Below are 24,410 nucleotides of genomic sequence, written 5' to 3'. Positions count from 1 at the left end.
GCTTCTGAGTAACCCCTGCCTGCCTTCAACATTTTTTTGTGAAAAACATGAAAAAAACCCTACCTCTCAGTGCATTAGTCAGAATGCCACGGCAAAATTTCAGTGAAACATGAGCTCAGCGCACTGATAGGTGCTCTCTGCACTTCATCTGCTAGGAAAGAAGTGCAGTATTTTTTTCTTTCCTAGACTTTCCTGTTATAATTCCTGGGCAGAGACTGTGGCTTGCCCTTTACAGAAACAGGGCTAGGCAGTCCACTTGCCCTGGGCCTTGCAACGAATCCTGACCTTGTGGACTCCCAGGACTTTCAGCGTGCTTTCCTGCATGTTCTTTATCTCCGTGGCTTGAATCCCTTTTCTCTAACAAGGTTGTTACCAATTCCAAACCTTCTTCCGCCAAGTTTTCTGATACTCCCTGCTGAGGTGTTTCTACTCGGGATTGAAGAATATTTAATAACTGCTGCTATCTCTGGTCCTCCGAAGCCTCCATAGATGTGGCAGCCTTGCAGGCAAGCCGGGCTTGTCTAACTGTCTGCCAAATAGAGACACTTCTCACTTGGGTACGTATGAGCTGGAAAATACTGAGGGAAGTTGCACTGACTTTGGAAAACTGGCAATAACTTTGTTTTTAACCTGTCAGTTAAGTGACTTTGAACAGGAGGGTGTTGAGACAGGATAAATGAGGAACCTCGTAACACTTTTTTTTGAAAGTCACTTTACAAAACATCCTAAAAGAATGAATTGGGCCTGAATCTACTTCACGTCACTGTGTGTCAGAAGCAACCAAAGAAGCTCACAAAAGTTATATTTCTTTAGGTTCTTGCAGTCAGTAGCATAGGGAACATGAATCTGTGACATACAGCTTTTGTTTTCTCAGAGTACTGTTGATATATAACCTGTCAGAATTAAAAATCCGTCTCAGGTTTATGTTAAATCTGTAGCACAGGATGTCAGCTTCAGTGTCTGGGGAGAGCTTTGTTTCTTTGTCACTTGTTTATATAGAAGCAGGGGTATTTTCAAGTGCCACATGAAGTACTAATAGGTATACTTATTTCCTCTTTTACCTTGGAGATTGAGCAATACTTTCTGCTGTGCTTCAGAATAAGTACAGTTCTTCATATGACAGACATCTCTTATTTTCAGCAACATATTTCATAAAGAACTTTACCACTTTTTTTCCTTTTTTATGCTATGTGAGCACTGCTTATTTTTGCCCCTTCAGACCAGGCAATGGACAGCTGACAACTTTATGCTCTGGCTGAGTTCATGCCCAGTATTTTTTCCTCTTTGCCTGCAAAGTAAGAGTGATGTTCCTTTCCTGCACAATATTCAGGCAGATCTTTAAGTTTTGCATATCTCACTTGACACACACAAAAAATGCTGTTCTTGTAGTTGTGCAAATTTAGTCTCTTGAATCTGGGAACAGTAGTGGCTTTTATTGTGATTATGTGCATGCACAAAATTAATGCTCTGCAAAATGTTATTATAGAGCCTGCTAGTCTATGCATTGACAGTAACAGTTACAACTCTAAAGCTGAATCTATCCTTGCTTCACTAAAAACAGAAGTCTGCAGACTTTGTAACCTAGATTTACTTTCTATATTCTGAAACTCAATTAGACTTAATGATTGTAATGTAATCTGCTATTACATCATCATTAATAATCTTCAGAAATTAAAATCTTCAAGATTTTGTGTCATTATCTGACTTTCTGTGATCTGCTTTCTTGACTGTTTCTGTTTTCGTGTTTTGCTGCTAGCCACTGTCCCTAGCTAAGTGCTTGCACCATGGACTTTTCCTTCATTGCCAGACCAGCCAGCATGGGATGTGCATCCTGGGACAGACAGAAGTTGTAAGGTTTGCCCTGGGCCTGCTAAAGATTCTGTTATGATCTCAATATGAAAATACTGAATATACTTATCTTTAAGATTTACTCTGTAGAAGACTGTAGTAATATGTTTCATATAGCCACATACATACATAGGTGTCTGCAAGTTGGAATCTGTAACTGTCTAGCCTGAGGAATGTTGAGAAAATGGATGGGTGGATGGATGGATGGATTGGGAAGGGAATAGACACTGAATGCAAACTGAGTGAAGTGGAGCTGATGTGCGGAACAGCTTGGAGTGCTGGCTGGAACAGTCCTACCTGCCATCTGAAAGCTGATGGGATTTGGGAGTTTTAACACTTTTATTTCACAGATTGGGTCTCCACAATAAGACTCTTCTGAGGAAAACTAAATCTGGAAACCCAGACCAAATTTTATAACTGAGGCTTGTTTTAAACCATCTACATAGTGTCACTATTCTTCTGAGCTGTTCATTATCCTCTCTGAATAATCTGAAACAGAGACCGTGGACTGTTATTTATTTATTTTTATTTTTTTGTAGAGGATAAATAGCGTACATAGACAATTTCACCTTTTGGACAGTGTATCATATCTTCTTCAGGTGAATAAAACTCCTGAAAGTAATTAGCCTCGATAGCCCATGTAAAGCATATTGATTGTCACAATCTCCAAAGGATATGTAATACGACAACAGAGAAGACTGAGAACTAACAGTTTTTACAGCAGTATCTTAAATTCTTTATCAAAGTTTCTCTAGCTTAAATGTTTCAGGAGGATATGTAAATAAGTAGACTTGTCGTTGGTTTGCCTTGGGCCAAGTGCAATTTAGTCTCTAGTCCTTTATTTCTTCTCACCTTCAACCTCTTTGTTCAATACTCTTTCAGACAGCAATCAGTCAAGCCTCACTCTTAAATAACCATCACATTCAGAGGGAAGCAAGGACCTAATGGAACCAAGAGTTTAAAATACTCTTCAAGAATCTAATTTTTTACACTGCAAATACATAGCTCCCTAGATGTTAAGCTAAGATCTTAGCTATAATTCTTTTCCAGAGTTATAACAGCCCTCCATGCCTGTTCTCAAGCATATTTAATGCTAGTTTGTGACTCTTCTGCCTATCCATTAAATTTGAACATCTTGCTTCTGCTTTACTTTCCTAAAGCTTCACTGCAGTCAGAAGGCTTGTACAGCTATGAAATGCTCCAGTTTTGGGTAGAATCCTGGAAACTATTTTGAGCCTCGGTTGTTATTTGTGGCTCCCTTTCCCTCTGCTGGGGTGCTGTTCTGCTTGCCATTACTGCAATTCAGCTGCTTTCTAATAATAGTAAATGACCTCCACCTTCACTACTTCTTTGTAAAGTGGGAGGTAGTCTGCATTTGAAACCCAAGATTTCTGCCTCCACTGTAGTACCCTTATGTATGCCGTAACACGAATCCTGTGAAAACTGAAGAACAGACACTCTGTGAGCTGTGCCCTTCCATCTTGGTGGAGAGAAACAGTGTTTTTTTCATATTAACTCTTTCCTCTCCCTCCTTCCCAAGAGATGTGAAAACTTTTGAGCACACTGAACAATTTCAACTAGACGCGGCAAACGGGCAGAGGTCCTACCAATAACTTGCTGAAAGGAGGCAGGGTATGTTCTCAAAACTCCTGCTTCATACTTTCCTCCTCCACCTGAGACCAGCGCCTTGGCAGGAATGGTCCGTGGGTTCAGCACCATGTTCACGTGTGTGATGGAGGAGGAAGGAGGAGGGTGCAGAGAGTAAGTGAGGGAGCCCTGGGACTGCTGGAGGGTTTGTGAGCATGGAGGAGAGCATGAGCTCAGGTCACAGTGGACATCTAGAGGGCTGAGGGAGCGAGCAGAGGAGAGCCAGGCTTGTTCCAGAGATACAGAAACAGAAGATACAAATCAGTAGGAAACCTGACCTTTGCTGCTTAGAAATAACTTATTATCCACTTGTGACTTTTATTATTAAATGAGATTATGTTAAACAGAGAACAAAGCCTATGCTTAAACTAAGAACCTCTTTGCAGGATATAACCCAGAGTGAATTTTCTGATAACTGTTTCCTGAAGTAATGGAAACGTTCAGCTCCGACTGGTATGACACTGAATGAGTAGTAGCAGCAATGAAGAAACTGTCAGAGAAAGCCTTGGGAAATATGGATTTCCTGGCATGAAATCAGAATATACTAGGGAAAGAAAAAGCATTCACATCTTTAAAGACACTACAATGGGCCAGAATCAGTCTAAATGGAAATTTTGAGAATAGAAAACTGGGACATGTGCCTATTCTGGAGGAGCAAAGAAAAGGAAGCCTGTAAAGGTGGCAGAGGTTTAGTACAGAATAATTTTTAGAGAAGGCTGTTCTTGCATTTTTGGTATCGTAACTTTTGAGGCTGCAGGCTGTACAGCTACCGCTACAAAAATGATGGAATACTTTAGAAAACATAGGTAAATTCACAAGTTCGCTGTTCCTGACTGCATAGCAGCACATGCTATATTACCCAGACTAGAAGAACAGGCGCTGTTTAACCGACTTTATTTTTGACTAAATGTTAAGCTGCACAAGTGCACATCAGCAGAAAGGGTGCAAGCAGTGAGCTAAGGACTCATTCGAACCACACTGTGTACAGCCCCCGTTTTGGACTGTACTCATAAAACCCAGATGAACATAAGAATTTAGGACAAAAAAAAGGCTGTGAAGTGCCCTTGAACTGTGTAGTAAAGGCCAACTATTCGTCTTCATCAGTTATGTGACTGGGAACTAAGTGAGCAAATGGAAACATAACGTCCTCCCGCAGTAAGGGAGCATCAGCCTCCCTCAAGCCTGTGAAGTGTTTTATCGCTTCGGTCCTACTCTGTTGTCCTCTTTGCCTGGAACCCAGTTTGGATTCGGATAGATTTCTGTGCCACTTTCTGTATTAAAAGAATTGCCTCATTTTACGCATTAAAATTCTGGAAAATAACTTTAGGCCTCCTGTCCTCTTTCTCTAGAATTATGTGTAGTTTACTTCTAGAGTTTATTTGGTGCGCTGTGACCTAAAGCTGTTTTGCCTCAGCATGTAAGATGTTTAATTAGTCTGCAGCTAACTAATGAGGTCTGAAGAAGCAAAGAATTTCAAATGTCTTCTTCCATATGAAAAATATGAGGAAACAGTCAAAGCTGAAGAGTGAATAAAATATCATGCAGCAGCATAAAATATATATAGATAAAAAAAATGAACAGCTGGCAGATAAGAAAGGAGTGTTAAAATATGAAAGGCAGTAATTCTGTAAGTCCAGGGTTAACTATCAACTCTACTCATGCTAGAACTTCCATGCAGGAAGACATCTACTAGAAGAAACAAACTGATGCAAAAAGAAAATCTAAAAGTTTAATACTTTACAGCAAACATTAAGATTTTAGACATAAGAATGAACAAACTACGTAACAGTTCAGTGTGGATCATGTAGCCTTTCCACAGCATACTAATAAGAACATTAAATTTATTGTGCATTTATGTATCACGTTCAAGATGTTTACAAAGAAGGTAACAGATATTTGAGCATCAAGTGTTTTTTTAGGGTGTTAGTAAAGTCAAGCCCTGTTTTCCAAAATATTTCCAAGTATCTGTTTGTCAGCTATGTTCCTGATATTACTGATGATATAAAAAGAACATAAGATTAAAGGCAAAAAATACAATGAATTTGGTTAAGTGCAGTGAGTAGTACAGTAAGTATATTTTACAAATACTTTACAAATATACTTATGTATGTGTATGTAAATGAATGTAATATTAAAAATAAAAACACCTTGTTTAGGGATCCGTATTGAGGAATTGTTGAACTTATTCAGACAAATATTAAACTTGTGTTTATGTACTTCTATACAAATTGCATTAATTGTTCAAAATTATACCTTAAAGAAAACCAGAAAGGCTCATGGCCACCTGAGAGCTATGTCCTCCTACATCTGTGTGTGTGTGACCATGATGCACTAAGAGGTTCCTTCAGACACATTTCCTTTTCTAAAACTAGCTCAAGAATCACTCTGGAGTAGTCAGAAATATAGATATACCAATCCTATTTTCTTGTCCCTGCACTGTGCTAGCATGGGCATCATTTTGCTTTGTACAATTGTATCATAGTATCAGCTTTAAGTTCCTTAACTAATTAATTTAAATCTGAAATAATACTGAATTTAAAGTGATAATAGAAGGTAATTGTAACAGTGCCGGCAACCTCCCTACTCCACAGAAATACCACTTCACCTCAGAGGGAGGGGTGCAGCCTGTCTTGCTGATTTTGGAGAGCTGAGCTGGTAAAAATATTAGTGATATGAAGGCAAAAAAGAACAACAGACTTACAAATAGATAACTTTAAAAGTACACATGGTCAAGAGCAAAGTGATGAAACATAGTACCGCTGCTCTCACCGTTCATCACTGCAAATTTTGCCTGCAGTGGATGCGTTAGGTCGGACTGCGACAGCTCCATCGACATCCGATGGAAGCAAAGCTGCTCCCAGGAGCTCTGTGTTTCCACAGCTCCTGGACCGTTCACCCCCGTCTGCTTCATCCCTGCTCGCCCACAGCTGGAAACCGCCTTTGCCAGCCTGGCTGAAAGTAAGGCACGTAAAGTAAGCCACGGCAAGGGTTGTTTTCAGGAGTGGAAAAATTAATGTATGAGTGGTTCTAGACTTTTATTTTTATTTGCTTATGGGAAGGAAAAGCTCTGCCTCCGCTCTGAATAGCTGGAAGCAGGAACAGGGTAGCAGTTAAACAGTGCTTGTGGCTCGTGTCGTGACAAGTTCTGTATCACAGCCCCTTCCACAGGCAACAACTTTTAGATTGCCTTAAAAAGATAAATTAGAAAGTATCTCTAATTATCACTTTTGCTCATAAATACTGCCTAGTATTGCAACAATCGTAGAAACTGAGAGATGTGTATTTGCTAATTAACAACTTAATGAGTTGCTCTTGCAAAAAGTTAATTAGGTCAGTCTCCTGGGTTACACTCCTAATGCTTAAAACAAACAAACAGAAACCCTTAACAAATCTCTTTCTTGGGGTTTCTTGGGGCAGACGTGAGATAACGATGTCACGCTCGGTACTTGCACTTTTGCTAATGATAGCTTTGGCTACAGGAGAACATTAACAAAGTTATCAGAGGCAAGAAATCAGCTGACCCCGTGCTTGCAACTCTAATTAAACTGAGTGCTGAGGTTAACGAGAAATGGTAATAAATGAGGCTAGAAATTCATCATTGTACATTATGTCCTCTTCTTTTTGACATTAACATTTGTAGAAGAAAATGGCCATGAAAATCTTCTCTCGCGTTCACGGTTGCAAAGCATTACAACCATTAGGCATGTTATTGTAATGAACAGCATTGAGGTTTGGGACTAGGGAAAAAAAAAAGCTGCAGCTGATAATTATCCTCAGCTTTCTTTGATCAAAACAAAATTTTTATCTCCTTCACTGCTGATCTGTTAACTACCTCTGCCTTTTATTACTGCCCCACTACATTTTGGCTCCTTTTCTTCTTGTAGTGTGACCAGCATGTGGTTGTGAAGGTCAGTATTTTGCACTCCTTTGAATCTTTGTTTACTAGGTTTTTAATAAAAAAATAGGCTTAACCAGGGGAGCATGCAGTGTGAAGTGCTGTAAATTGTTAGATAACTGTAGATGACCTAGGCTGTGAATTTTAATTAGTGTTTTTTGTTTTTTTTTAAGAGCCTTATGAAAGTCATTCATGATGTTAAAGTCCTAGTAGCTCTTAATTGCATTGATAGGGAGCATATTTGAATTCTGATGCTGTCCTGGTGCAATTCATCCTCATGACGTACAGAGTAGTGCGTACAGAATACGTGAGTACCCTGCGTGTTAGGCTTGTTGGTATTAACCGCAGCAGGTTATTGGTGGGAAGGAAGCTTGTGACCTTGTGAATGCAAAGATGCCTTGATGCTTCTGTCTGAAAAAATCACTTGGGTGATATTTAGAGCTGCTGCTTCAGCAGCTACTATGAGGCGCTGGATCCCTTATCCAGAGCTGGCAATGACTGCTTAATGCCAGCTCCTACATCTCCTTCCCCTGGCAGTCCTGGGGCTCGGTGCCCCATGTGTGAGCTGTAGAGCCTTATGGACACTGCTGCTGTCTTTCAGGGGGATTCTGGGGCTTTATATATATCTTATTTTTATTTTTTTTTCCTTTTTGTGCCTAGAAAGACCAGTAGCAGTTCACTGCTGTGGTTTGGCTTATAGAAAGCAACTCCCACACTCCCTTGTCTCCCCAGGCTCGTCTCTGCAGTTTTGCCTTCGTGTGCTGTTTTCTTCTCTCGGAGTTTATTTAAAACAAACTGTATTTCTATACAACTTAACTCAAAATTCCAGTGCAATTCTCTTTTGCATATGCATGTTTGTGAGATACATTGCAAAGTCTGAAGGCAATGTAATTTTACCTTATAAGAAGTAGACCTCGATCTAAGCTTAATAACAGATGCCAGAATCTGTGTGGTCTTGATATTACAGTTTTGAGACAACAGAAAAGTACTTTCATTTCCTTCCTTCTTTGCCAAAAGCATTTTAACACGTTCTATCTGAAAATATCCTAGTATATAATTACCAGGAGAATCAATTGCCACAAGATGGCTGTTAGATATGAGTGATTAATGACTAGAAGCACTAGTATTTTTCTAGTCATTTATTTTGTAAGGTATATCAGTCCCTGTTAAAAGGGGTAAAAGTCACACATCATTTGTCTTAAACTTCATAGCACTATGTATGAAGCAGATTTCTTTACTGGCTTTGAACATAAATGTTCTTTTTCCTGTTTGTTTTATACATGTGATGAAAGCAAACGATGATAAAGGCAGTGATCTTTGTAAGTTTAACTCAGATTTCTGATATTACCATATCTTAGATTTCTAGTGATGGATGATATATCCAGTGCTATGTTTTTTTGGTTAATCAAAATTCCTCTAGCAGAATTCTGTGTGCTAACCTGGGTGAGAAAGGCTATGAAATTATTTATTATTATTATTATTTTAACACTATATAAAGTAAGGGGTCACTGTCACCTTTAAACTACCTTGGCAAGACAACTTCATCACCAAATTGGCCATTAAGAAAGCCAGAGCTACTGTATCTCGTTGGACTTCCTGGCTCCTCTAGAAGTTTCCTCCTGAAATTTCCAGGAGACACCCCAGAGAGGCTGCAATCAGAGTATCCTGCAGCTGCAGGGTAAGCCCTAGTGCTTCTCAGCTGCTGTGGCCACTTTGGAGTTTCACTATAGTCGATGGCGTATGCCATTAGTAGTGAATCTTCCCACCACCTTCTTCCCTGCCTGTGGTTTTCTACTTTCCCCCTCACCCCTTTCTGTAGAGAAAGTATCCTAGAAAAACATCTATTGAATCAAAGCCATTGAGGATGTGGAAAAAAATCTACCTTGCAATGAAAAATGAAAGATGCCATAACTTCTTTATGTAGTTGAATCAAATAACCATGATTGATCATAGCTGATACCTACCTGCATTGGGAAGAGATCTCAGTCATCAGGCAGAAGTGTAAGAAAAACCAATTATTTTAGTCTGAAGCAAATCAAAGCTCAGATTTGAAATAAAGTGAATGTGCCAGCAAGATCTATTTCTAATAGTCTTATACAGTCATCAGCCACTCTTTGTAAAAGCTTAAACGTGAATGTGTTCACCAAGCCTAGCCAGCCAACAGTCAAGATACGCTGTAGTTCAAAGAGATGCCACAGGCTCCAGAACAATTACTAGGTGACGTACCATGGCCTATTTATGCCACTGTCTGTCACTGCACAGGCCTGTGGCTTCTTGACTGTGAAATTCTATTGACATAAAGAAATTGTACCATAAGTTTCTGAAATGAACATTTAATGCTATTTCATGCTGGCTTGTGCTGTTGCATGGATAAACAAATGTTGAAATTATGCTATACTTAGCCATAGAACAATTACTAAACTCTTTAAAGTGGAGCAGGGTGTAAAATAAAACCATTCCTGTCATAATTGTGCTTTGTTTTCCTTAAACATTTTGACAATATAATTTATCTGCAAAGTGTCAATGTCCAAGAAAAAAAAGCTGTTCACTAATCTTTTTAGTTCTAGGGTTTTATGTGATGTTAATAATATGCCTACAACTTGCATAGATTTAGCAAAGGCATGAATCACTGAGCAATTATATCTTACTGAATTGAAGAATTTGTAAGCGAGCCAAAGTACTTAGCAGTTCCTGCTGTAAAAGTAATACAAGAATATGGTATAGTGTTTCCAGATGCAGTTCTATTACAAGCTGTGCCAAGAGAAGTCAAGAGGAGATTTTAATATTTTTATATTAAAGCAAAGAAGAAATTATTAGTGTGAGAATGGTCTTAGTAGCCACAAAGACTGGGGCAAGAACAAAAGAAGTGTGATTATTAAATATGAAAATCTAGAAAGTATTTATTTTAAAAATCCTGCAGTGATATATGTATGTGTTTAGACCTTCGTATTTTGTGAAATGTGCATAAATTCTTGCATCTGCAGAGTGCCTTATCCAGATTGCACAAACAGTGGTGGTTGCCCCATCTCAGGGCTGTCTGGCTCTTTATCATGAACAGAAGATCTAGTGCCTTCAGGGATCTAGTGCCATGTCCCAAGAGCCTATGCCAGCCTTGTGCTGCTGGTGGGGATGGGAAAAGGCTGCTTGGGGCCAAGACCATGGATGGAGGAGCAGGGCTAGTAAGTGCTGCATTGCATCACTGAGCCCACGGGCAGCAGGAGGCAGGGAAAGAGGGTAGCTGGCTCATGTGCTTTCTTGTGTTTAAAGTTAAATTTTCTATTTCAGTTCTCTAGTGGCAGTCAGAAGCACCAAAATTAGCGGGTAGACCAAAACCTGTCTACAGCGCTCTCTGGTCAGATCAATCTGTTTGGGGTTCTACAATTTCTAATTTTGTGCTATGGAAACAAAAATTAATATTTCAGAGCTGCTTATGCAGTGTAGCCCATACAGGCAGGACTGGAGTATAAGCAGGGTAGGAGATGCTATGTGGAGAGATCTTGCTATTTAAAAACTTATTCCTGTCTTAATCCAGCAGCACTGACAAAAGCTATGTTGAGCCCTTTGGATAGATTCCCTACTACTGCCTCATTTGACAGAGGCCTGGCATAGAAACTAAGAAGTGGTGATATGTTGAGGAAGTCAGATATATACACTTGCATGATGCCACATTCTTTCTACAAAAAGATTACTTACAGGTAAACATCTAGATGAAGTCATTAAACCTCCCAACTGCCAAGTCAATTAGGATGTTCAAAGGTTCCCTAAAAAGGCTTAGTTAAAATTGATTTCATTAGATTCTTAAGGGTCAAGTTTTTAAACAGGAGCTTAAGTTTTGAACTCTAGCTGCTCCACATTAGCCTAAAAATGAACTACTCTGCTTCTACAGCTCCAATTTCCTCTTATCTGAAAGCTCTAGGAAAAAAGCTTGAAGAATCTGCAGAGGTTGTCTAGTCTGTCACACCTGAAGAAATTTAGCCAGTGCTTTGCTCAAACTGATCAGCTCCTCTGGACTTCCCAGGTTAATGAGTGGAAGGAGCTTGCTCTGTGTGTCATCTGCAAATCCCCAAGTCTCTGGCTCCTTTTGCAGAAGTGAGGCAAAGAAATCCTGAGCTGGCCAATTCCTCTGCCCCAGGCAGAACTATTTCTGGGTAAATACTTCCTGACAGGTGTTTGTATAACGTGTTCTTAAAAACTGCCAGTGATAGAGACTTTACAACTCCTACTAGGAAATGTATCATAATAATTAACTGCATGTAATGTTGGAAATACCTAGTCTGAATCTTCCTTGCTGCAATTTAATGTGTTATTGGCCTACTACAATGGACACAGAAGAGATTAATCTCTTCTCCTACAAAGGGCTTTTGCATATTAGAAGGCTGCTAGGTCTCCCTGTAGCCTTTTCCTCCCCAAACTCTGTAGCTCCAATTCATTCAAGCCTTCTCTCTAGGCTGCTTCTCAGCCCTCTGGTTTTTGTTGTTTTCCTCTAGTTTCTCTCCAGCTGATCCATGCATTTCCTGAAGCTGGTAGTCGGTAAGGTGCAGCTCTGCTGATGTATTAGCAGTGCCGAGTATAACAGCTCGGTATAAATGTTCAAAAGTACAGGGAAACCAGGTGGAGTAAGACAGAGACGCTGGCTCTGTCTTAAGCACAGTTGTGTAACTTGGACCAGGCTCTGCAGTCCTTTTTCGTGTGAGTATTTTTATTTATGTATTTGAAGTAGCTGAGGCAGATATAACCCTTTTCTCCCCTTCATCTTGCCTCTGTACTGTTATTCTACTTTGAATGTTTGATAAAACTTTCATCACAGTCATATCATGTCTATCATTTTCTCTTTGTGAATGTAGTTTTACGACTTCCTTGGGTTTGCTGCTCTGTTTACTTCTGTCTCTATAATTCATTGCAATCTTTCTGACATTCTTTCAAATTTCAGGAAACATCAGCATATTTTCACTCTTTTGTTCAGTGACAGTTTGTCTGCAGCTGAATTTGGATGACGTCTCCCTCACTGGCAATGTTTCCTGTACACTAGTCTCTGTCACTGTTTCTTTGCAAGCAGACCACTGATAGGAGTAGTGGAATAAGCTGCCACCACTGGGCATTAGTTAACTACATGTAATGTGGAAGTGCTGACATTGGGAACAATACTCATTGCATGATCAGTAAGAGAAATCTAGAGGTTTTTCTAAGGTCGCAAGTCATATCATACATGTATTGTAGTTTGTTCTGCAGTACATAATAATAAGCTGAGTAATTCTTGAGTAATGTTAGCAGGTTTTCTTTTTCTTTGAATGAATTAAGATGACTTCAGTATTTCTCCTTTCTTTACGTGAATTAAGATGACTTCAGTATTTCTCCTTTCTTTACGTGAATTAAGATGACTTCAGTATTTGTCCTTTGTGGCCTAAGGGTTTTCTGGGAATGGAGCTTCTGGTGTTATTTAGGTTAGCAGAAGGAAAATTACCCTATTCTCATCTACGTCATGCACGCTCCCTGCAAAGGAGCAGAATGAAAATTCATGGAGTAGAGTGGCTCCAACAGTAAAAGAGAATTGTATAAGAACAAACAAATGTAATTGTTTGAGTACCTCAGACTATTTTGTAACAAGAGCAGCTAATCTACACTGCTGAATCTATGCTTTAGCAGGGTATTGGCACTGGTTAGCCATGTTTCACCATGGAGGAATTTGAAGAACACTATTTGTGTTCCACTTAAAAAGATAAAGCTTTTTTGTTTTCTACTGTCTGTTTTGCACTTTCTTTTCTCACAACAATCATTTTTTTATAGGAGATTCTGATTAGTAAAAAGTTGCACATGACTCACATAAATGTTCAGGTGAACCATGATTCTTTTTCTGGACATCATATCCCTGATCCTAGAGAGGATGTAGGTGCTGGAGGAAGGAATTTGCTTAAACTTAGCTGTATCAGTCCAATCTATCAGCCACCAGCCTTGTTCCTTAAGTGACCTATATTAAGAGTTGCCGATTAAAAGTGTAGTCCCAAAGCTGGAGTCTGCCAAAAGTATTTTCTTTCTGCTGGTGTCCTGAGGAGAAGTGTGCCATCCCCAGTCTGAAGCCTCAGTAGGATCATCAGGTCAGTTGTCTCTGTTCCATGTGTCCTCACGTGCACGTAATTGAAATGCTCAAATACACGCCTGCATGAACTCCATGAAAGCTTTGAGTCTCATGGAAGTGCCTTCAATATCAGCTGTCTTGCTGCTAGAACTACAGAGTTTTTAGACTTTTTCAGGTCATCTAGCCCTTGCTGTACCTATATAATTAACATGAAAAGGTGAAGGAGGTGGAAAGAAAGCAGAAATGCCTCCCTGCTTCCTTAAGCAGTAGTTCTGAGGTATGACCAGCCAATGTTACGTGTTTTGTTAGCTCCCAGTCTTGACCGTCATGACGCATTCAATGCCTCTATTCAATCTTCTAGGCATGCAGAAAAGATATTATATGACCACCTATATAATTTTGAGTGAATGGTACCCATTTTGTATGCTGTAGTGAATAGATTTTGGGTTGTAGGCAAGGCATCGCAATTTTTTTTCCTGATTCGTGTCCTGTTTGATAACATAGCTCTAAAATAAAAGCTGTAATTATGATGAAATAAAACAGGCATGAATAGTATTAACTAGAAATGTAATAGGAATATGTAAAGCAGAAATACTTGACATTATTTTCATTCTTTAAATTCTCCCCAAAGATGTCATAACCCATCAAGCTGTGGCCATTTGTCTAATTTGAAAACCTTTCATTTCAACAAAAAGTGAAATGTTTCCATGGAGATCAGCCAGAGATAGCCAAATGACGAACTTCTTGGCTGTACTTTCAGTTTGGTTTCTATGGTTTCCAGACAAGGGCGGGGGGAGTGAAGTTACTGAGATTTCTTTTTTTTCTGTTTTGTGCATGTAAAAGGTTAGTGTAAACCAAGAGATAGCATTGAATTCAGTGTACTAATTCATGCTCTACTACAAGTGAAGGAAACCTTTGTCTTCCAAGACCTTGAAAAATCTTGTATGGATCATATTGTGCAGTCCTTCATCTGCACTTACTCTAGGGGAAATGAATTACAGCAAAAGAAGTAAAACTTCCTTAGCATTGTGAATAAAGTTCTGAGTACGAAAAAGTTTATGATCACTAGGGGTATCTTGATTGTGCCCTGTGAAAATGGTAACAAAATTTTGTGCAATTTATTTAATTTTAAAGGAAGTAAAGGCAGATGATGAGATGTGTTTTTTTAGAAGACTTGAAAGCCTTTAGAGAAAGCAATGCTGGAAGTCTTGTTCATAAGGCTAAATTTGATGAAAAATTTGGGGCATTGCAATGGTTAGCAGGGCAGTTCTTCGTGGATTTGCCTTCTCTGGGTCAGTGTAAGTCTGTAGTCTAAAGTAAAACTGTCATCTTGACAACTAAGTTTTTGTCTTTCCTCTAATCTACATGACTAGACTCTTATCCAACATTTTTGTTTTTTCTCAAAAAGTGCTGCTTAGTTGTTTGGAACTAGTAAATACAACACTTCCATGCTAATTCCATCAACGTGGCACAGATCACATTCCTGGTTCGTAGCTTTGGAACGTCTCTGTTCCTTTCCATCCCGCATTGCTGCTGCTTCTGTCTCCAAGAAACAAAACCTGGAGATCAAACTTGTGTTGCTGAATACATCAGATACAAACTTCCTTCCAGTTTTCTTCAGGTGTTTTGGGACCAATTCCTTCCTGTCCTGTCATCTCTTACATGTTCCTGGGGAGCCAGATGGTTTCCCTTTTGCATTGAATGCATCTTCCACTGCCTGGTGGCCTTCTGCACAGGGGACCTTCCCTTCAATATTCCCAGGCGTACGTTAAATTCCTCTTAAAAATCCCATTTTGAATAATGCTCACTGAAACTGGCTGATAAGAAGATGGTGTGCTAAGACCTGTCCTGCTGATCAGTGTTGTTTTTTCTTTTCTAAGATTCTCTGCCTATGGCAGCCTATACTTAATTATTATCATTATTATCTAGCCTTTACTGTTCTTTTTCTAAACTTGATGCTAAGCTCATCAGCATCTTCTCCTTCAAATCATATTAAAATCACTTAGTGTTAGCTATACAGCCTAGGTCTGAGCTTTTCTGTGTCTTTCCCCTGAATCTCAGTATGCGACTCTTTCAGGGAGATTAAATTAATTAAGAGACAGGATGGATTTTTCCCGTGAGACTTTAGTTAAAGTATTTACTTTCTTTGCTGTTCATACACTTTACATACCACTTAAATTAGTTTTTAAAGCAAGTTCCTTATCAGTTTTACTGATTACTTGAATTAGGAAATATTTTGCATATACAATCGTTTATTCCTGTGCACCAAAGCACAATGACTAATTTTAACGAAAATGGCAACTTAGTTATTAGTTTAATGTATTTTTGATTTTTACTGAGACTGAAGAGAAACACTTCTTGTATTTTCCTGAGGATTGTAGTACAGAAGTTGAAAAACTTATGCACTTATATCAAATTAGCTTTTTTTAAAAAAAAAGCTTTCTGAGGAATTTTCATTCCTGATATTTTTTCTTTTCTCAGTTTGAAGAGAAAAAAACCACACTTCTTTCAAAGAATCTTTTACAACTCTGTGATATCTATTTTGCTATAACATCTTTTTCTGCTTTCTATTATACTGTGTTTTGAAAAATGTGTGAGTTATGATTCATGGCTGGCACAGAGTATTTGACTGGGTTCTTTAAATTACATGTTTTAAATCATGGATTGTTTTTTAAAACAAACAAACAATCAGAGTAGGAGTGTGCTCAAAATGTGTTCGCACATAGTAGTAAACTATCTCATAACATGCCCATTTCCTTTTTTCCCTTTCAAGAAAATAACTGTTTCTAATCCTTCTCAGTCATGGAAAAGGATGAAAAGTTTCCTGTTCAGAATGTCATTTATGAACATTCTTAACTTGTCCCTCTTCAGTGTTATGGAAAGTGTGCGATTTGGAAATGTATTGTGGGAGATGTCTGTTACTTTTTTTTCCTTTTTGCTGCTGCAGTAGCTGAGATGCCTTGCATTGCTCAGATACACAAACGCAATCTCTACTTAATAACTGCCAGTGCCTTGGGTATGTGAGTGAGGAGCTGCTTCGTGGGTGGGGGGAAGCAAGGCCACTTGATGCTGAAACTAGCTACTAATGCAAAAGCTGTCTGAGCCCCAAACTTACTAAACTCACGTACCAGGAAATAAGTAGCACTAACGTATCCATGGTGGTGCTGAAGACTTTTGGTGAAGACACCCAGTGAAGTGTCCTGTAGCCGGCAGCTGAGGGGTTCAGCATCTGGTGATCTAAGACCTGCTTTGCTGCAGCACGGCTCTGCAACCTTGTCTCAGTTTTACTGAGAAAATTATTGCAAGTCTTGAGAAAGGGAGAGCTAAAGCCATGCAAATGCAGCAGAGGCCAGTGCTTCCTCTGACTGAGCTGTCTGGTCAGTAAAGAGGCTTTGGGTGGCAACCAGGGTGGTGAGCACAGCCTGCTGGCTCATTAATCTGAGCTACCTGTTGCATGTATCAGCTAACAATCACCGTGTCCTCTGAAGTTGTGTGCACTCTGCCCGCAAGGGTCATTACCTGCAGAAAAACATAGCCTGTGGAAAAGTAACTTATTGCGGGAGGGTTAAAATCCCTTAAATATGTGCAATGCACTAGAAGGTGGCAGCTACTCTTGCTTGCAAACCACTTAAGTCTGAAAAAAGTGCTCCTTCTGCCAGTGAAGTGAGATTAAAAGAAGAGAAGAAGCCTTGTACGAATTGCACAGGGATGAGCCCTCCTTTCACTGATGGCAATCGCTTTTTAAATTGTCCTGTGCGTCACTGAGTGAGCAAACGGCAATGAGGAGAGCAAAGGAGCAGTGGGATTCTGGTGTAACTCTGCTCTGAAATATCCTTAGTGAGATGCAGTTTGCAAAAGCATTACCAATCATATTCAAATCAGTCTGCGCGGGTGTGAGATCTGACTAGTATTAGCTTTTAAAATATTAATGCATTTTTTGCTTCAGGGCTACTGTATGAATGGCATCTTCTAAGTAATGGAATTCAATATTTGCTTTGATTTTTGGAAAAACCAAATAGTTCATGATAACAATTTGTAATTTATGATAAAAAAATTTTTCCCTATGTAATGACCTTTGCAGATTTTAAATTGATTGTATGTAATAGACTAGGGCAGTTAGTGGTTAGTTAGTGGGTTGCAGAATGGTGTCTTAACTAATATTGAAAAGATCATCTCCACCAAGGAAAATACTTCCCTAAGGGTATAGACTGTTAGACTGTGTGTTGTTTAGTGGACAATTTTTCAGAAAATACCTGAACTGTAACTTTGTGCTTTGTTTTCATTATTGTAATTACTTTGATTTCCTTTAATTATATTGCCTGCTAAAGTAGGAAAAGAATCTGGCTGACTTTTTTTTTTTTTTTTTTTTTTTTTTTGTCTCTAAGCTTGGTTAGTGTTATCTGAGATATGCCCTATGGGCTAGACACTTCATTGCAGTATTCTTCTCTGCAGCATGCTCCTGATGTGCCCAGAGATGAGAGCACTCGGACTGCCCCCCCTTGCAGCTGGGGAGCACTCACAGAACCAGGCCACAGGCATGATGTGATGCGCATGTGTCATCAAAAGCTGCTCACACCTCCTGTGGTGTTGACCGGTCACATGCCCATGATGTGAAAAGTGATGCCTCTTTTGGATGTGCACCAGATGTATCCTGTGATGTGCTGTGACCTACAGGAGCAGTGAGGTCATGTTAGCCGATTTGCTTGCTCTCCACACTGATCCCGTGACTGCTGCTGCCACGCAGCAGGATGGGACTGTGCTTTGGCTGGCAGTGGATGTGCATGACCCTTCCAGTGGAGCAGAAATAGATCTATGGCTACCTCTGGCTGAAAGCATAGATGTCACTTCCCTGCTTGCTTTTGAGAATTTGAAATAAAATTGCATTTATTTATTTTTAACTAAGCATTGCAGGAAAAATGCAGGCAAACCCCTATCGTACATGTTAGCACCTATGAGCTCATGGCTCTGTTCTCTCTTTTTAACTTGGCAGAAAGCACTCTCCAATCTGGAATTTTGCTAAATGTGTTCTGAGACACCTACAGGTCCTGAGAAACCTGCAGAAATACCTATTGTGTTTGGATCTGCCATGTAATAAGACTGAATATCTAGCTTTAAGGTAAAAGACTGGGAATAAAAGGCTGTAAGTAAAATAAACTTAAAAACAAGGCTAAGGCTATGTATCCAGTCTGCCTTAAAATTTCTAAAGCACCTCAGAGATGGAAGGAGAGACATGGCCACCAATGTCAGAAGAACCAAAAGGCTTGTAGATGGAAAAAAGTAACCAGCCTGCGAGGAGGGTAGGTTTTCCCTAAGGACAGTGTTTCTGTATTCTCAGCAGACTATGAGAGTGGAGGGAAAAGAGACCAGAAGAAAAGAGTAATGAAAAGAAAATAGCATTCTTACCCGTTGAGAGCTGCATGTGGTGTTGAGACACTTAGCTGCTTGGCAGCCTGTTTGTTACAGGTATTCATCAAGCTTCACCACAAAATGCTAGATCTCTCCTCAGATCTGCATCTTTTTCCTGTTCAACTCATCATACCAGGCAGCATGGCTAACATAACACTGTGTCAGAATTCAATGCAGTCTTAACTTGGATCCTGTTGGCCTTTCTGCTCAGACACTCAGAAGATTGAGAGAACTTTGCTGGGTATAAAGATGTTTCCCGATTCATGGCACTGTCCCTGTTGCTGCTGACATCAGGGCTGATTTTAAAGACATTCAAAAGCAATGCTGTAGACTTCATGTTTGAACTCTTAATCAATGATTGTATGAGAAATTGCAAGTTGCTGCAGAACTTGGCAGACCTTAAACAGAGGTACAAAGAAGTATCCTATTGAAAGGAATAGCAAAATTTTCCCAGCTATTTTTTAAAATTATTTTTCTAAAGTATGTAGCAAGACGCAGAAAATTTCAAATACTAACATTGTTCAATGAAACTGAAGACTTAAAGGTTTTGTCTGAATGCTCCAAGGAAAGTATAGCTGCTTCTTTTACTGGGTACCATCTGCTCAGGCAGTTAGGTCTAAGTATCTGTTTGACAGAAGTTATTAATGCTTTGCTTAAATAGTTTTGTGGCTTAAGTATATACACAAACAAATATTTCTAAACAGCATATGACAAATTGTATCCCAAGCAATCCTAACAAAGTGTATTTTTGTGTGACAAGAGCTCAAGTATATTTGTTCCCATTTAGCACATCCCTCAGACTTGCTCCAATCTGATACTGTGTCTGACCAGGTGAATTTACAACAGGTAGGACTAGTAAGAAAGCCTTTGTTGTGAGGAATTGTCACACCAATGGCATAAGAAATGAAGGGGAGGAGGGAAGAGAAACAAGGTGTGTGTGTGTGGGGGGGGGGGAGGTTATCTGGAAATAAAGTAGTTGTCTGATTCCAGAGAAAAAAGATTATTCCAAGTACAGGAATTAGCAAAGCAGAAGATATAGGGAGAATTATTCCTGCAGCATAAGGAATGGTGCAGGAATTTTGATAGATTCCTGAAAGACTCATCTTCATGGGGAGAAAAGATATTTTTAATATGCATTCAATCTTGGCATAGGTAAGGTATTGCGCTTTGTGCCTAAATGTATAAGCAGTTCAGACTTTGTAGCTGTCAGTTATCAAAGTCTCACCAGGAGCTACAGCTTCTCTAGCTTTAATGGAAATGCTATCCTGGCCTGGTTTGGCTACTGCTTTCACAAATTGTTATACTTTGAGGATTTTAATGCATGCTGGTTAAGATATGAGTAAAATTGGGTGAAGATACATTCTAATTCTTGCTGTACATTATGAGTAGGTCAGCATCAAATGTGGTGGGACACATTAGCAATGGGTCACCTCTGTATTTCTGTGTTGTTGCAGAAAATGAGTCACTCCTGAACTAGCAAAATACTATAATAATATAATAAGTAGTTGTTCATATTACTACTGTAAAAAAGTATCTGAACTCTCTCGCCAAGCTTGCCCTATGTGTTAACTGTTCCTCCTGGGCTGTATCTTTGTACTTGGAAACTCGTGAGAGAAAGAGCTGCTTGCTGCCATCTATTGATAAACCCGAGGAAGAGACAGACAGTCAGACCTCACTTGTGCAGTGGTGACCATGGTGCCTCTGTAGACACTTTTAGTTGGTAGTGTTAATGCTATTCTAAAGCTCTGCTTATAGAGGTAATAAAATGTTGTTATCCTTCCTGGCTCGATAAACAACTGCATTGAACTTGATGCAGGATGAATGAAGCTTTAGCCTCACCAAACCTCAGCCAGAGACTGCTGGATGTGGGAGTACGAATGCACCCTAGAGATGCAGAGAGAAAAAGTAAGGCCTAGGGTTTTTCACGGAATGAAATTCATAGTAAATTGTAATAAGAGTAAAAAGAGCTTACAGAGATCATAATACTTGCAAAGCAATGATTGGTGTATAGGCTGAAGGCAGGAAAACAGGCAGCTGGAAGGCTGTGATCCATCAAAATGTGATGCAGGGGGAATAATGGAGAGAGCTCCTCGTGGGCTGCAGGGGAGCGTTGTGTGGTTGTGCCAGGGCCCTGAAGCCTCAGTGACCACCTGCGATGAGTGGGGAGGGTCTCCAGAGAGGTGGGAGGTAGCTGAGAAACCCCAGCCATTTAATATTGGGAATTTGCAGCTGTCTGAACCCACCTTCCCCACCTACTACTGCTTAAATCATGGATGTGCATGCTTCATGATTTGTGTAAACGCCTAGGTAGGTGATTTACTTAATATCCCAAACTGATGTCAAATTTATTCTTCTTTATATGAAATAAAAGCTACATGAAAATGACTTTCATACAAAGGAAGATATTGTCTGTAGGAGGCAGACAGTAATGGTTTTTAACTTTTTTTCCTCAAGTTTCTGGAAGTGGCTACAAACTGCCTCCTCCTATTTTTAGGAAGAAACATTAAATACTTATTCTTGCTGTCTTTGCTGTTGCAAACACCTGTTGGGAGTTAAAGCACCACAGAACTAAATTCAAAGGCTATGAACAGGATATGTGAATTGGTTGCTATTATCTTAACTTAATATCCATATCGTTGTGCTAAAATAAGCACAATATTCACATGGAAATGCTAAAAGGCAGAATTCTAGCTTTAAGAAAAAATCTAAAAATGGCACACATTAATTGAGTCAAGTACTGTTTTCTCTTCTTAATACTATTTTTAATATAAATTTTGTATTTAGTTAAAACTCACTTAAACCTCAGCAAGTGCAGCCTACATCTGGAAAAGGGAGAACTTTAATGCCCTTTTAATTCCTGTACAAGTTGTCAAGACAGACCATTACTGGACCATTACTGCCACTACGGGCAGATTGTCTTCACAATGTATTTTTCGTTGCATGTAGCCTCTATTGATAATAAAGCTCTCCTTCAAAAATAGTTTAGGTCTTTTGTTAACTATATTTTGTTAGAAAAATGAGAAGCAGTATTAGCATCTACGGTTTAATGATCCTTAGTTAGAATCATATTATCCCTCAAACTGATCTTCCCTGCAGAGGAGTTCCTGGGACTATCGTCCATAAGAGATCAATTGATACTGAAGCATATGCTTGTCCCAGATCTGTTGCTGCTCTCATGATACGTAGGCTAGCCTGTGTGTCTGTTCTCATGGAGCCTCAGCAAGCTTTAGAAATGCTGGCCTCCAGGGAAAGCAGAGAAATGCTACTGATAAGTTTGTCATGGAGAGGAAGAAACAGCTTTTTGGTGGTCAAGTTGTTGGTAGATCTAATGCCAACTGCCAGGAAAAAAAAAAAAAAAAAAAAAAAAGCTGGGGTAACTGGTGTCTGGAGGAGAAAGGCTCCCTGATGTTGTCTTAAAGTGGATCCTGTGGGTTTCCACCCCTCAAGAAAAGGGAGGACACAGTTAATGCAGATAACAAGGTGGCCAGAAGTTGCATCATTCCCCTTGTGCCTGAGAGGTGGATAATGGAGGGAATAAAGCTGCAAGTGCAACTTAATTTCTTCTTGACTTTTTCATCAAAACATGCGAGTACTCTCTTGCAAGTTTGGAAAGACTTTGCCTTGGCCAGGTGACTGGACAGCCAGGCTGTGTGACTGTTTCAGCAGGCATCTCAGGTGATTGTCCGCTGGTTGCCTTCACCTACTTGTGTGCTTCACCTGCGGACTTGTGCCATTGGTGACTCAGTCTGCTGTCTTGCACCAAACTTGTAAAGTATGATATCTTTTCCCTGGGGAGCGTACAGGCGGCGTATACTGGGGTAAAATGAGCAAGATGCTGAGGTATCTCTATTCTTGTTGGCTGTCTCAGCCCAGCAGCAGTAAATTGCTCTTGATGGTCTGCCTCCCACTGTCCATCCACAATATCACCTCTACTATCTGCCTCGGCAACTCTCATAGCTCCTTGTTTGAGTGAGTCAATCCAGAAAACGTTTCAGTCAGGCTCATTCGATTCACACTAGGGAGAATAAATGGGCTGACAATCCATGCATGAGTTTAAGGAGCAATGTCAAGATGATGATGTTTGCTGGCAGTATATTTTCTTGCTTATATATATATATTTATATATATATTCCCTTTTGTATTTGGCATTGTGATTATTAAAGGAATGTTCTGTTCTTAAGTCAATTAACAAAAATTGATGTATTGAAAATTCAGAGAAGAGAAAGATTGAGTGAAAGACTAGAATGCAGGCTTTTAATGAATTACTGAAGACTCTTGGTCTGCTTAACTTATCAAAAAAGATTGAGGGCTGAACATTATATACGCATATCACTGAGAACAAACTGATGTTAAGATGTTTGACATATAACTTGTAAAAGTAGAAATACTCAGAATTGAAATAAGTGGAGATTCTTACTAAAAACAATCTTAACAATTTACTAGGGAGTAGACTTTTCCATTCTAGAAATTTTGTAGAGTAGTTTGCATAACTTTCTAAATGACTTTGTTATTTTTTTAAACTGTCAGTCCTAAATGGTTTAACAGTTCTGAATTAGATGGACAGACTGTTTCAACGTATCAGTAATAGAAAACAGAATCTTTCTTTTTTTCAGCCCACCGAATGAAAACTCAAGGCAGTGCTGCGCTGCTGCTGTGTTCTGCCCGACGGAACCACCAGGACCTCCTGACTGGTTTCAGTCTTCCTCACTCACATTTTCTCAGTTTAGGGACTGTATTGCTTTACCCCACAAGTATAAGTCAATCTTGCGGTTTGAGAACTGCAGTAGTAGAAACTTTACCTATAAACTGACTGGAGATATTTTAGATCAGAAAAGCATTATTTGGCACTGTATTTGTTGATGCTTTCACTTGACCCTTGTTTACCACTCCAGTATCGAAGTAACCCGGACATGAATGAATGTTTTCTTGCATACCTCCTGCAAGGTGTGAAGGGGGTGATCAGTGTTGCAAAACGGCAATTGCAGATGAGAACTTGGTGTCTTGTGAGTTTTGTCAGAAGTCAATGAAGAGAGCAGAGGATAGGCCATAAAAATGCATATTCAGTCCTGCTAATTCAGTAAAGCTGTAATTGCTTTCACCTGGCTAGGAAAGTTCGTGGAACATCTTTCAAATGTTATGGTTTTCTTAATCCATCTGTTTTCTAAGGCATCTATTTTAGCTGTTTGCTAGAGACAAATGAATAATGTGTGGGGTCTGTGTGTGTTTTTCTTTTTTAATGCAGTGGCCAAGATGAAGGGGTAAACCCAGCAAATTATTATTCAGCTGCTTGAAACGCTCTCTTTTGGTTATTCAGTATTTCTAATTGTTGTTTGTCTTTCTCAGTTACACGAACTTAAAAATTCAGACATGCTTTTGCTTTTTTCTTTTACTTTGTTTTGATGATTTCATAATTAAATATTCTATTTACTTTTTTAAAAGATACTATAAAACATTTTTGGCTTCATTGCTGAATTTATCCTTCATTTATAGTTCATAGACTTTCACTTTTGAAAAATAGATGATAAACAATCTTTAAATAAA

This window comes from Rhea pennata, chromosome 4 (genome assembly GCF_028389875.1).
Source record: "Rhea pennata isolate bPtePen1 chromosome 4, bPtePen1.pri, whole genome shotgun sequence".
NCBI classification, from domain to species: Eukaryota; Metazoa; Chordata; class Aves; order Rheiformes; family Rheidae; genus Rhea; species Rhea pennata.
Note: the sequence above shows the minus strand (reverse complement) of the source record.